The 13758-nt window shown below is 60.9% G+C and overlaps 1 long non-coding RNA gene across 1 annotated transcript; it reads right to left on the bottom strand.

The window, feature by feature from the left end:
• Positions 1-3245: 3245 nt before the first annotated feature.
• Positions 3246-9239, bottom strand: LOC149126688 (uncharacterized). Its single transcript, XR_016234127.1, has 3 exons — positions 9169-9239; positions 7633-7736; positions 3246-3499 (listed from the first exon to the last, which is right to left on the bottom strand). It is a non-coding gene; the product is annotated as an uncharacterized LOC149126688 (long non-coding RNA).
• Positions 9240-13758: the final 4519 nt, after the last annotated feature.

Raw genomic sequence — 13758 nt, forward strand, 5'->3', positions numbered from 1 at the left:
TGGACAGCCCCCGAGTGTCCCATTCCCCTTGGGGACAGGGACACACTCAACAGTGCTGAGTGACAGCCCTCTGTGCTACAGGTGCCCAGGATCCCCACCAGGGGTAATAAGCCTGGGCCAGAGGTGGGGAGCGTGTGCACTTGTGAGCACGAGTACGTGTGTGTGCATGTGTGTGTGTACCCGTGCATGTGTGTGCCTGTGTGTGTCTCTCTGTGTGTGTGCCTGTGTGTGTGCGTGCCTGTGTGTGCGTGCGTGTGTGTGTGTGCATGCCTCGGATGTGTGCCCATGCATGTACATGTGCGTGTGTACCCGTGCGTGTGTGTGTGTGTGTGTGCACTCACGCACGTGCCTGTGCACAGCCACCCGTGGGGGAGGGGCTTTCTCCGAGACAAGCAGGCTCCTGTACTTTATCAAATTTGCAGATGCCACACAGCTGGGGGGATGCTGGCAAATACGCCAGATGACAGAGCTGGGATCTAAAGAGAAGCTGACAGGCCGGAGCGCTGGGGTGGATCTAACGAGATGAAACTTAGCAGGGACAAACGCGCTGATTTCATCTTATGTATTTATTTGTGCCCTGCCTCCAGGTGCCGGGGAACAGGGAGGAACAGCGGCTGTCGGGAGGAAGAAGCCGAGTCGCACGTGTACGGGACCACACACCTGCCCGCACAGCCGCAGCTGACTCAGCGTGGGCGCAGGGTCTGTAGTCTGTGGCTACATCAGCAGAGGTGTAGCACCCGGTCAAGGAGGGGACAGGGGACTCAGGGGTCAGAGCAGCTGGCTTTGAGGCCGGGGCCATCAGGCCATCCTGCTGGGCAGGCTCACGCCCAGCTCCTCCTCGCTGTCCTCCTGGGAAACGGAACTCCAGACCCAGGCCAGGGACCCAGGCCAGCTCCTCAAGGATCCCCCCCCGCCCCAGGCTCAGAGCTGAGGCAGCTCAGCTTCTCCGAGGGTCTCCTACCCACCCTCCCCGCCCCCGACGTGGCTCTCCCTGGGAAGAAGCTCCAAATCTCATGGCAGGGCGGGTGAGGTGGGTCCCGGGGCTGGGAGCGGAAGCCTCAGAAAGACACAGGTAGTGAGGCTCCCGTCACTGGAGGGATGTAAGTGGAGGTTTCGTTGGCCGCTCAGCAGAGCTGCCAGCCCTGAATGGATGGACAGAGCCGGCTGAGCCGAGGCCTTGCCCTACCCTGAAACCGTGCAGCTCTGGGCCGAGCTCCTTACTCCCGGGAACCTTCCTGACTGAGGTGTCTGGCCCCGGGCATGGCCTGCCGGGCCCCAGAAGGGGGGTGGGCAGTACAAGGAGCTCGAGTGGCAGCCAGCAGAGGGTGCTGAGACGGTGCCATGCAGTATGACCAAGGGTCAAACAAGAGTCTGACCCCCGACTCGCTGCAGACCCAGGGTCCTGTGTCCTGCCCCCAGCGCACCCCCATCTTCTCACCCACACCTGACCCTGTGCTCCGGAGAAGGCAGAACCCAGGCTGCGTGTGTATGCCCCCTCCCTGCGCCTCGTCCTGGAGCAGCCCCTCCTCGCCCCTTGGCTGCCCCTCGAGGGCTTCCTGGAGGAGGAGCACTCCAGCTGCAGGGAGGGGCAGCGGGGCGGGGGCACAGCCCAGGCGGCCGGCCGGGACGTGGGCCCTGGGTTCTGGGAGCTGTCCTAAGCAACCACCCCTTTGTTTCCCCATCTGCGCAATGCGGTGACTCAGGCACCGGCTCGCAGGTGTCAGAAGGACTAAGCAGCATGATGCTTGAACAGCTTTATTTATTTATTTGAAAAGCTGAGTGACACAAGACAGGGAGAGAGACAGAAAGATCGTCCATCTTCTGTTTCATTCCCCAAATGCCCGAACAGCCAGGGCTGGGCCAGTCGGAAGCCAGGAGCCAGGAGCTTCCTCTGGGTCTCCTGTGTGGGTGCAGAGGCACAGGCACTCAGGCCATCCTCCACTGCTCTCCCAGGCCATAGCAGGGAGCTGCATGGGAAGCAGAGGGAGAGGCGGGCTGGACCCCAGACACCGGGGTACAGGAAGTGGGCGCCCAAGGACCGGTCTGAGAGGCTGGGCGTGAGCTGCAAGCAGGCAAGCACAGGGGCCCATGGAGGGAGACCGGGCAGGCCGCTTGTGTGAGCACGGCCAGCAGGCGCCCGCAGCACAGCACAGGGAAGGCTCTGGGACAGGAGCAACCCCAGGCCCAGGCTGGGGGAGGCCCGAGTCCCAGAGGCGCAGGCCGGGCAGGCGATGGGGAGGAGGATTCCAGGGAGGCCCCCGGCACTGAGCACACCATTAGCCTAGAGGCCCTGGGCAGGCCAGGGAGTGGGAGCAGGGGTACCCGTGGCCCAGGGGGAGAAGCTCCAGGTATAGGCCACACAGGGGTCCGGGAGGGGACCCCGCTGACCAGGTCTGTGCCCGAGCCTCCCGAGCCTCCCCCCAGCACTGAGCCGGGTCAGCTCCCTGGGGCCTGTCCGTTGTACCTGCTGCCACAGCCAAGCTCCCTGAAGAGTGTGGAGACTGAGAGGGGCAGCCCTGGAGAGACGGGGTGTGATGTCACCCAGCTAGAGAGGTGGGGAGAGCCTGACACCTCCCTATAGCCTGCCTGGGTGCACAGAACGCGGGGCCAGGGCCGCAGACAGAGGGGCCCACGCCTGCACTGCCCTGCTGACACGCCTGCCCCTCTTTCGCTCTTTTCAAATTGATTTACTTATTTGAAAGGCAGAGAGAGAGAGAGAGAGAGAGAGAAGGTCCTCCATCCACTGGTCACTCCCCAAAAGGCTACAGTGGCCAGGGCTGGCCAGGCCTAAGCCAGGAGCTTCCTTCGGGTCTCCCACCTGAGCACAGGGGCCCAAGCGCTTGGGCCATCCTCCGCTGATTTCCCAGGAGCATTAGCAAAGAGCTGGATCAGAAGTGGAGCAACCAGGACCAGAACTGGTGCTCATATGGGATGCAGGCAATGGCTTAACCACAGCGCCTGTGAGGCCTCCCTCTCAGACACAGCACGTGCTCCCCCGGGACCGAGGTCGGGGGGAGGGAGACTGAGCCAGGTAGGAGCTGACACGGCGTCAGAGCTGTCAGCTTCATATATGGCTGCGGCGCTGCTGGGGGCCTGGAGCAGCCCTGGCCCCTGGGTGGGGCTGTGGGCACCCCCTAGACCCCTGGAGCGCCCCCCACCTCTCCATGGGAGCTATGCCAGGACAGGGCAGGCTGAAGGCAGGGACAGAGCAGCAGGGAGGCCACCTACCCCTGGCAGGCGGCCCATTTCTTTTTTTTTTTTTTTTTAAGATTATTTATTTATTTATTTGAGAGGTAGAGTTATAGACAGTGAGAGGGAGAGACAGAGAGAGAGGTCTTTCTTCTGTTGGTTTACTCCCCAGATGGCCGCAACGGCCAGAGCTGTGCTGATCTGAAGCCAGGAGGCAGGAGCCAGGTGCTTCTTCCCAGTTTCCCATGGGGGTTCAGGGGCCCAAGGACTTGGGCCATCTTCTACTGCTTTCCCAGGCCACAGCAGAGAGCTGGATTGGAAGAGGGGCAGACAGGACTAGAACCGGCGCCCATAGGGGATGGTGGCACTACAGGTGGAGGATGAACCCACGGCGCGGCCCCCAGGTGGCCCATTGCACGGCTAGGGAGAGCTGATATCCCCCACCTCCATCCCCAACCCAGCAAGAGCTCTGGTGAGGGTGACCTCAGGGCCCAGAAGGGGCTCCAGGGACACAGGGAAGCTTCCTCACCAAAACCAAACAACAGCCAAAACAAACGGAACCTCTCCTGAGAGCAAGAGGCCTGAAACGCCACCATTAAAGATTCATTCCTTTAACTTGAACACTTTGTCCTTTTAAAAAATGCAAACCTACCAGAGACCCACTTACAAGTAGGTTTAGTAAAGGAGAGAAGAGAAAGAGAACGCACAGTACCCTGGTTAAGAAAGAATGCAAGGGGGACGGCGCTGTGGCACAGTGGGTTAACGCCCTGGCCTGAAGTGCCAGCATCCCATATGGCACCGGTTCTAGTCCTGGCTGCTCCACTTCCGATCCAGCTCTCTGCTATGGCCTGGGAAAGCAGTGGAAGATGGCCAGTTCCTTGGGCTCCTGCACCTGCGTGGGAGACCCGGAAGAAGCTCCAGGCTCCTGGCTTCGGATCTGTGCAGCTCCGGCCGTTGTGGCCATCTGGGGAGTGAACCAGCAGATGGAAGACCTCTCTCTCTGCGTTTCCACCTCTCTCTGTAACTCTGACTTTCAAATAACTAAATAAATCTTAAAAAAAAAAAAGGATGAAAAGAAAGAATGCAAGGAGGCCTGGAGAAAGCTGCAGTGTTGCTGGCTGCACAGCTGCGGCCCAGGAAGAAGCTCTGAGTGGCCCTGTGTCAGGGACTGAGGCTGGACGGGGCATACAAGCCCCCCCCATGCATGCCAAGATACCGTCCATGTATGCACATGCCCCACACGTGTGTGGACACGGGCACACCTGTGCGCACAGACACACACATCCAGAAGTCCATGGAAAGCAGAATGAAAGGATAAATTTATTTTGGTGCAAAAAGTATTGAGATCTGGGCAGTTTTCATTAAATACACGTTTTCCATGAACTTTTGAAGGCCACTTGTATGCATAGATGTCAAATTTTTTTTGCACCAGAATGAACCTCCCATTGCATTTCCTATGAGTTTTCAGTACCCCTTGTGGGAGAAACCACGTGTGTAAATCTACTCCCCCCCCCCCCACCAGGTCTTGCCTGTGGAATGGGATCCTGGACACGAGAGCCCCTGGGCCCAGACAAATTGGGGAAGGGAGGGGATGCAGCTCTCCACTGCCCCCTGTAGCACCTCTCCAGGGGGCGGCTGCCGTGAGCCATGTCCACCTGTTCAGAGCTCCCAGTGAGTGAATATTTACGGGGTGTGTTGGAAGTCGCTGAAGCCCTTGTGATGGCTGAGAGGCGGAGCAATTAGCAGCATTAGCCGGATTAGCCTTCCTCTGCCGGCCTGCCTACAGGTGGCTGGCTGCAGGCTCCGCCCTCTGCAGCCCTGGGCCCTTCCCTGGCCCTGATCCACCTGGTCAGCTTCCGGGGCAGGCTCCCCGCTGGTGCATCGGGCCCACATGCTGGGGCTCTCTTCCTTTCCTTTCTCGTCCCCCCACTTTTATAAAAGAAACACATGGTGGAGCCGCCCTCCCCTGAGTCCCTGTTTTCCTCTGCCCCATCTCAGTCCTACCTGATCAGACACGGGTCTGCTGCCTGGGGTCACCTGCTGACTCCTGATCAAAGGAGACTGCATTCTGACTCCCCAGCCCCGTGCACGGCACTGCGCCGGCACTGCTCGGCTCCCCAGCCCGCCTCTGCACTCCTACAGCTCTCTGCAGCCAGCCCAGTGCTGTTCCAGCTGAGCTCTGGAGTGCGTCAGATTGACTTTTTGCTTCCTAACGTTAATTAAGTTGCCTTCTGGGCACTGGCACCCAAAGATCCCCAGCTCTCTGCTCGGACTTCAAACTGGTCAGTTTCCACCTCACTGGTAACCGGACCAGTTCTGATCTCCGGGACGGCTCTCTCCCCGGTGTCCTGGGACTGCCCCCCCCCCAGCTGCCGGCCAGCCCCTCGCCCTGTGTAGGTGCTCACCCCAGCGGAGGTTGTGGGAAAGTAAACGTTGGTTGGCCGTGAGTAGACAACCAGCTGGCGTCTCAACCTCCAGGCCTGCGTCCCACAATCCCTCTTCCTCTTCCTAGCATGGGAGCCGGAACATCGGGGAGCAGGTCATGGCCGTGCAGGCAGTGCCCTACCCAGTAGTACCCACCTAGAGACAGGCCGCACCAGCCCCGCCCCCCGCCCCGCCCTCAGGGGACCTCCTGCTGCTGGGTGGGGGGGCTCAGTTTCAGGACTTCCTACCTTGTTTCTGGATTCCTGCACGGCTGGCTCTCGCCCAGGAGGGTGACCACCCGGCTGTCCACAGCCCTCTGTGGCTCACGCTCCCATCCTGGGGGACACCTTTTCTTCTCATGGCTGAGTTCTCAGACCCAGTAACTGGTCCTCCGAGTGGATTCTTTGTTATAAATCCTCTGAGACCCAGCACCATGCCTGACACCCAGCAGGTGCTGCCTGGGGGAATGGATGGATGAATGACAGAGCGCACAGCCCAGCTGGGTCGAGGATGCAGACTGGAAGGAAGGGAAAGCAAACACACACACAGCTGCACCGGAACTCGGTGTGGACAAGTACTGAAGGGGGCAGTGCACCAGCTTGCCATGGAGGTCAGCAGAGGGCAAGTGTACCAGCTGCACAAGCAGGAAGGGCTCCCTGGAAGCGGCGGCTGCTGATCAGGGTAAGACTTGGGAAGGAAGGGAAGAGAGAGAGAGGTGGATGGAAGGAGTGGCAGGACATGGATATCTGGTCAACCAAGCTCAAGAAGCTGGCGGCATGGTGCCTGTGGGAGCTTCGAGCGCTGACCTTGCCCCGTCCATCACTGGGGGGACTGCCACAGCCTGTGTGGGGGCACGAGGCTGTGCCTTAGCGTGTGCAGAGGATAGGGTCTTTCCATGTAAGAGGTGGAGGCTGAAGCCAACACGGGAGTTGGGAGGCAAGGGAGCAGAGAGGTTTTGCCCCAGCCACAGGGTGAGGCCGTGGTTAGGGGCCCGGCCACGGATGCACAGCAGTGCTAGGTGAGACCGGGATGGACAGGCCAGGATGAGGAGACTGGGGGTGGGTTTCAGCTCCAGGTCCCCGTGGCCTGTGCTGAGATCAGGGGTACCCTGCCCGTGGGCGGGGGCTGGAGAGTGACAGTGCCTGTAACCGGGTTTCCATCCTGGTCACTTACAGGCCGAGGGCTTCTGGACTGGTGACTTACAGCCCCTAAGGCTCAGTTTCCGCGGCTATAGAATGGGGCTGCTCTGGGCACCTGCGCGTGTCGCCTGCAGCCTGCCAGCTGTAAAGCTGCCTCCCTCCGGGTTCCCTCCCTTCACCCAGGGCTTCAGGACACCCAGGGCTTCAGGACACACAGCACTGCGGGCACTCCCACGCTCAGAAGGCTCATGCTTGCCCGCGTGCTCGGCTGTTGACGTCTTGAAAAATTTTTTGAAAAATAATTTATTTGAAAGGCAGAATGATAGAAATATATATCTTCCATCTACCAGTTGACTCCTCTAAATGGCCACAATGGCCTGGGCTGGGCCCGGCGGAAGCCAGCAGCCTTAACTCCATCCGGGTCTCCCACTTGGGTGCAAGGGCCCAACCACTTGGGCTATCATCTTTCCCAGGCTCATCAGCAGGGAGCAGGATTGGAAATGGAGCAGCCGGGACTCGAACCAGTGCCCATATGGGATGATGGTGTCGCAGGTGTTGGCTTAACCCACTGAGCCACAGTACCGGCCTCAATTCTTAATTTTTGAACAAGGGTCCCACTATTTCATGTTGCAATGAGCTCTGCAAGTTGTATAGATTGGAATTGGCTCCCATCCACTCAAAGTAGAAGCCAAAGTTACACACACACACACACACACACACACGACCCCCTCCCCTCCAGCCACCATGGCCTCGCCACCCCTGGACTCTGGGGTCTCCACTTGGCAATGCCACCTCCCAAGTGTCTGCTGAAAGGACCCCTCGGGAGAGGCCTCCCCGACCCCCCTCCCCCCTTCCCCCTCTAGTCCTCCCGACCACCCACCTGCCTCTCCTGGCTTTCCATATTTTGTTAACTGTCTCCCAGCTTCCACCAAGCACTTGTGCCACATCTGTTCCACGTTCAGCCCCCTCCACTCAGCCGTGCACCTGGCAGAAGGGGCGCTGTGAATCGGTGAGGGATGAACTGCAGCTGGGACCCCAGCCCAACGCGTCGGTTCCTGGTGAGCCCTAGAGATGCCAGGAGGGCGGCACTTAGGGTACAGCAGGGCTCCGCCAGGAGGAGCCCCTCCGGAGGGTGTGGCTGGGCGGAGCCTCTCCCGGGGGCGTGGCTAGGATGAGCCTGGGTGAGGAGGGGGGCTGCCACAGGAAACAAAGGACCCCATGGAGATTTTTGAGTCATGTGGGCCACAGGTCCTTGTTGTCTGTCGGAAAGCGAACCGGTTGTTTTATATTTGTATTTGCTGCCTGGCCACCTTAGGGATGGGCTTGAGGTCACGGTCACCCGCAGTTTGAATCTAGAGCCAGCCCCTCCCCACCAGCTCTGGGCTGCCTTTCCCAGCAGTGCCCTGAGGCCATTGTAGCAGCCCCAGCCTGAGACAGAGCCTGCCTCTCACATTCCAGGCCTAATTTTATCCCAGAGCTCAGCAGTCAGTGCGAGCTGGGCCAGGCCTGCAGGTGGCCCCCTGCTGCCCACCGGGGTCCAAGCTTCTGCCTTGAGGGGCAGGCCTTGCCTGGGCCAGGCTGCAGCCAGTTAGGAAGTGAGAGAGAAAGCCTGCAGGGTTTAGGGCTCCTGGGGCTCTGGAGGGGCCGGGCCCTGGGGGATGCTCATGGCCAGGCGTCTATCTCAGCTAAGTGGCTGCTGCAGCCCCCTCTTGGGGCCCCTCAGAATCTGAGGCTCCCAGGAGCCCCCCAGTCTAGTGTGAGGAGTCCCCAGCCTGCCCCTCAGTTCCCTCCCCTGTGAAAGCTGAGGCTACCACAGCTCTTCCGGCAGGCACCTGCTGAGGGTCCGGTGGTGCGTGGGCGTGGCCAGCACAGGTAAGGGCTGCTGACAGCCGTCACAATCTGGTCCCTGCTCTTGCAGCCAGGCCCCTGAGCAGCCCCCTCCTCTGTTGATAGCAGCCTCCGGGGACCTTCCTGGGGCAGGGAGCGGGGGTGGAGGGCTGCACCCCCAGCCTGGCCAAGCGTGGAGCCGGCTGCCAGGGACAGGGCGGGCGAAGGCGGAGAATGGATGGCCACTGCAGCCCCGTGTGCTCCTCTCAGCAGAAACCAGGGCGGCCGTAATGGGCTGGCGGCCCCCAAGCTGCAACCAGCTTTGTTTTCTGCCACAAATGATCGCCCACCTTTGCTCACGCTCGCTTGTTCCATTACCTTGGTGGGCCTGAAGGACTGGCGGAGAAACAGCACAGCTGCCCCGGCTGCCCCAGCCCAGCCCCAGTCTCCTTGGCAGGGCCCAATGCCCACACACCCTGGCCCCACACACCCTGCCACCCACGCACCCAGCCGCCGGCGCACCCTGGCCCTGCACACCCTCCTCTTCTGAAAGTCCCGGCCCCGGGAGTCAGCAGATCTGGGCCCCCACCTGGCTGTGCCCCTGCCTTGCTTGGGGGCCTCTGCGGGGGCACCTCCTCTGTGGGCCTCCACTTCCCCATCTGTGAAAAGAGAAATTCCATGTGAGCTGGAAGGCGCCACCCTAACAGATCACAGCCCTGGCTTCACCCACCTTGAAACACGGGCGCCCCCTAGCGGGGAGGAGCGACAGGGGGTCTTGGCTCTGCCTGCCTCCACCCCACCCCCACACCAGCTGCCTTGACGCCTCCAGGAATGCCAGGCTCTTCTTTGCCTCTGCGCCTTTGTGGGTGCTGTTCCCTGCTGTTCCCTCCTCGCTCCTCTGCCTGGGGCCACCCCACACCCTTCGCGGCCCAGCCTGCATTCCCCCTCTCCTGGGGGGCCTGCGCCCCTCCCACCTTGTGCTCCCACACACCTGTGTGTCTCAGGAGTTAATATTCTGGGCGGCAAGACATGGGTGTGAATTCAGGTTGGAAAGTGTGAGTGGCCGGCGCCGCGGCTCACTAGGCACACCAGGTTCTACTCCCGGTCAGGGCGCCGGATTCTGTCCCGGTTGTCCCTCTTCCAGGCCAGCTCTCTGCTGTGGCCAGGGAGTGCAGTGGAGGATGGCCCAGGTCCTTGAGCCCTGCACCCCATGGGAGACCAGGATAAGTACCTGGCTCCTGCCATCGGATCAGTGCGGTGCGCCGGCTGCAGCGCGCCGGCCACGGCGGTCATTGGAGGGTGAACCAACTGCAACCAACTGCAAAAGAAGACCTTTCTCTCTGTCTCTCTCTCTCTCACTGTCCACTCTTCCTGTCAATAAAATAAAATAAAATAAAATAAAATAAAAAGAAAGTGTGAGTGCCATGTTCCCCTCTCAGATAGAGACCCGCCCCCCACGCAACCCCACTCAGGATTCCCCTTCACTCTTAGCCCCCCGTCTTTCTAACAGGCAGCCCCATAGCCACACATTGGCGCAGAGACCTCCCCACTCAGAAGGGACATCACAGAGTCCCCTCTCCGTCTCCCAGCCACGCCAGGGACTCCCACAGTCCCCACCCCACCTGACCTGTGTGTCAGGTGCACCGGGCGGCCCATTCGCACGGACCTGGGTGAGACACCCCTGTGACTTCCGGCTCGGCAAGTGCTGCGGTGTCAGTGCAGGTTTGGGGGACCCTGCAGCAGACACGGTGGTCGGAGCGCTTTACTTGCACTGTCACTGAAATAGCACAGCCCCTCTGGGAAGCTCCTGACTCACAGGCAGGGAGGCCGAGGCTCACCAGAGCCCGGAGCCGGTCCCCAGTGGCGTGCCCAGGAAGTGGCTGAGCCAGGGCTTGCCCCTGGTGTGTCCACACCCGCAGCCCTGCTCATGGCCTGCCCTCAACTCCAGGCGGCAACAGCCAGCGGTGTCAGGACTCCAGCCGCCCTCTCTCCGCAGCCCTGCTGTGTGTCCCCTCTACTGTGAAATGACAGCATCGCAACAGGTGTCACTCAGGGTACTGATGTTCTTTTTCTTTCTTTCCTTCCCTCCTTTCCCTCCCTGTCAGAGTGACAAAGGAGAGACAGAGGGGCTGGCGCTGTGGTGCAGTGGGTTAACACCCTGGCCTGAAGTGCCGGCATCCCATATGGGCGCCGGTCCCAGATCCAGCTGCTCCTCTTCCGATCCAGCTCTCTGCTATGGTCTGGGAAAGCAGTAGAAGATGGCCCAGGTCCTTAGGCCCCTGCACCCTCGTGGGAGAACTGGTAGATGCTCCTGGCTCCTGACTTCAGATAGGCCCAGTTCCAGCCATTGCAGCCATTGGGGAGTGAACCATCGGATAGAAGACCTCTCTCTCTCCCTACCTCTCCTCTCTCTGTGTAACTCTGACTTTCAAATAAACAAATAAATCTTTAAAGAAAAAAAAAAAGAGAGAGACAGAGAGAGAGGTCTTCCATGTGCTGGTTCACTCCCCAAATGGCCACAATGGCCAGAGTGGAGCCAAGCCAAAGCCAGGAGCCAGGAGCTTCTTCAGGCTCTCCCGCAGGGGTGCAGGGGCCCCAGCACTTGGACCATCTTCCTCTGTTTCCCAGGTGCATTAGCGGGGAGCTGGATTAGAAGTGGAGCAGCTGGGACTCAAACCAGGACCCCAGGACCCTTATGGGATGTTGGCACTGCAGGCAGAGGCTTCTCTTTTATGCCACAGCCTTGGCTCCTAAATAAATCTTTTTAAAAATACTTGAGGGCCCATGTTCAACCTGCAGCTCTGCCACTTACTGTGGGACATAGAGCCTCAACGTTGCTATAGGATGAGGGCAGTGGCAGCCCCTCCCCCACAGCTATGGTAAGGATCAAGTGAGACCCTCTGCGAAGAGCTGACAGCCCCCCTGCCTCCCCTCACCCGCTGCTCTATTGCGGGACTCCCCCACCCGGCCTGTGGTCAGCTGTGCCGACTTCCTGTCCCTCGGGACCTGAGGACAGCCCAGCCACACCCACAAAAGGCGACACCTCCCCGAATGGCTCATACCCCCCCAGATTCCCCGGACAGGTGGTGGGGTGAGGGTGTGGGTGGGGGCTTTGATTGCACAGGTAGCGAGCGGGAGTGGCTGCAGCCTTTCTCAGGCCCCCTCCCCCAGCCCTCTGGGAGCTGACCGGAGCCTGGGCAGGTGCTGGTGCTGAGTCCTGGAAGGTGCCAGGGGAGCTGGGTGATCCTGGGGGTGTCGCAAGCCCTGGGCGTGACCTCCCAGGGGGTGCCCCACTCCTCACTTTCCGAGAAAGAGGAGGGGCTGTGCCAAGCAGGGCTACAGCGGGCGGGGAGCCTGCAGGGGGAGGGGCTTGTACTGGAATAGGGGCAGGCTGGCCACGGCTGGGGTGCCGCCCACGGGAGTGCTGTTGGCGGAGGTGGTGACACGGCCTGGAATGGGGGGTTGCTTTCCTGGACCCAGGCCGCCAGGCCACAGGAACAGGGACAGGGCAGCTGGTGGCAAGGCCTCTGTCGCCTAAGGTCTGGAGGAGAAAAGGGACTTGAGAGGCCCACAGTGAGTTCATACATTAATTCCTTCATTCATTCCCCAAACGCGCACTGGAAGGCTGACGCTGGGGACACAGGGCTGAGACCCCGACGTGGCTCCTGGCTTTGGCCTGGCCCAGCCCTGGCTGCTGTGGTCACTTGGGGAGTGAACCAGCAAATAGAAGATCTCTCTCTTTTTCTCTCTCCTCTCTCTCTCTCACTCTGCATTTCAAATTAAGTGCATCTCAAAGAGATAGATATAAAAACCACAAAATATATATATATATACATAATTCAGTTTAAAAATCAGAAGAGGAAATCGGTGCATAAGAAGCCGTGTGCTCCCGGCTCAGCAGCGACAGACAGAAGCCGGAAGCCAGAGCTGGGTGCAGAGGGGCCTCCTGGAGGCCTGGCTCTGCCCAGCTCGGCCACGCACCGGCCCCCCGCTTGCTGGGCAGTTCCTTCTCCCCCAGACCTCTAGGGCCTTCCAGCTCTGGCCTCTGGTGCTCTAGGGTCCCCAGAACAAGGATCTGAGTCCAGCCAGGTGGGAGGGGTGCTGGGCCAGTGGGAGCGCTGGAGGCCCCCGGGGGCTGGAAATTGGCAGGGCGGCCCGACCGTGTGTCCTGCTGGGGTATGCAGGGGGCCCTCCCCCACCCAAAACCAGGCTTCAGGGCACTCCAGGAGCTGCCGTGGTGAGCTCTGACACCCAGGGGCCCAAGTGTGATGCAGCCATGACCTCGCTGTGGAGGTGGGAAAAGTGGTCAGCTCCAGGGAGCACTGTGGGCGGGTGGCCGCCTGCCCATACCACCCTGCCTCCTTGCTCAGCTGGGCACTGGGTGGGCAGGGCTGACGGTCAGGGCCCGGAGCCCCTCAGCTCCCAGCTTGCTCCGTGAGAGGGCAGTGGGAGAAGAGAGGCCGCGTGTGTGGCATGTGCTCTCCTGGACACAGGCAGGATGCGAGAGGAGGGCCGTCCGGGCCCAGGACTGCCCCGACAGCTCTGGGGGAATCCTGGGGACGCCACACACAGAAGCCCAGGGAGAGACAGGAGGGCCTGGGGCAGGTGGGGTTCTCAGGGAGACTTCGGCCGGAAGTCCAGGGTAGCTTGAGCCGCCTGAAGGGTCAACCACTACCTTCTGAATATGGCTCAGGGGTCGCTCAGACGTGAAGCTGGCCTCGGCCCCCAGGCCACCTGTGCCATCCACGAAGTCACCAGCCCACCTGGGCCATGTCATCTCCGCGAAGCCCCGCCCCACCCCACCAGCGCTTGCCCTGTAGACAGCACCTGTCTGCGGCCTTTGAGCCACTCCTCTCCAATCCGCTGTCCTCTGAGCCCAGCAGGTGCTCCAACCCTCCCAGAGGCTAAGGGTAGAGACCTGAGTCCTGCCACCCCCCCCCCAGCTCCTCCACCATCTCCCCCACCCTCTACTCCCTCGAGGCTCCTCCCTGACCTTCCCCACCCTGTCCTGCCTCTGGGCTTAGCCGAGGCCCTCTTCTCCCCCTGCCCCGCCCCCAACCCTGCACCTCCCTCAGAGCCCAATTGGTCACTTTCTCCAGGACATTCTCCCTGCTGCCCCCAGGTTGGGCGAGGAGCCCCTCCTGAGCCCCGTGTTCTCTCCCCACACTGGCACTGCTCT

Source organism: Oryctolagus cuniculus, chromosome 5 (assembly GCF_051225735.1).
Source record: "Oryctolagus cuniculus isolate XC-2025 breed Fujian yellow rabbit chromosome 5, ASM5122573v1, whole genome shotgun sequence".
Classification (NCBI taxonomy): Eukaryota; Metazoa; Chordata; class Mammalia; order Lagomorpha; family Leporidae; genus Oryctolagus; species Oryctolagus cuniculus.